At 41.3% G+C, this 646-nt stretch overlaps 1 protein-coding gene across 1 annotated transcript in view; it reads right to left on the bottom strand.

Moving 5' to 3' along the window:
* SLC22A15 (solute carrier family 22 member 15) overlaps positions 1-646 on the bottom strand; it is a 36755-nt gene that overhangs the window by 8939 nt on the left and 27170 nt on the right. The window lies entirely within an intron of this gene.

Here is a 646-nt window from a genome sequence, read left to right as displayed (position 1 = left end):
CCTGCTGAAACAAATATTTATTGGGCTACAAACAGAGAAAGACTAACTCTACACCTCAGTGTTTAGGGCACTCATGTTGGATGGAGGTTTAAGTCCATGTTCCCAGACAAGCAAAGTAGAGCTTAAACCTGAGTCGCCAATACCCCAGATGTGTTACTATTGAACAACTAGGTTTCCTAGGAGCAATTACATAGCTGTTTTAGTACTTAATTCCCAGATTAGTTCAGGATCCAAAGTAGAACGAAACACTTGTTTGGCTGAAGACGTGGGTGCCTATCTTTAGCCAGTTAGCTGCTAAGGCTCTGAAGCCCTCTCCTTTCCTTTGTATTTCAGTTCTATCTAGCTTAGGCAGCCTTCCCACCCAGCTGGATGCTAAGGATCTCATCCTCAGGCATCTAACTCTCCTCATGTCCTATTTGGGTATCCCAGATACCTCTCTTGGAGCTTACAATTCCTTTGTGTGGAAGGGTACCCAAACATTGCAACACCTTTAAGAATATTAGCTTTGGTACTGTACAGATGCTGTAAACTTAGAGTAGTTCTATCCATATTAAAAAAAAATCTTATCTGTTACATTCACCACCATCTCTTGTAAGTGGGCATATGCACATTATCCAGATGTTTAATCCTTTTTTGAATCCTGCTG

Source organism: Alligator sinensis, unplaced genomic scaffold, assembly GCF_000455745.1.
Source record: "Alligator sinensis unplaced genomic scaffold, ASM45574v1 scaffold344_1, whole genome shotgun sequence".
Classification (NCBI taxonomy): domain Eukaryota; kingdom Metazoa; phylum Chordata; order Crocodylia; family Alligatoridae; genus Alligator; species Alligator sinensis.
The sequence above is the reverse complement of the archived record's forward strand: the minus strand, read 5'-3'. Positions and strand labels throughout refer to the sequence as shown.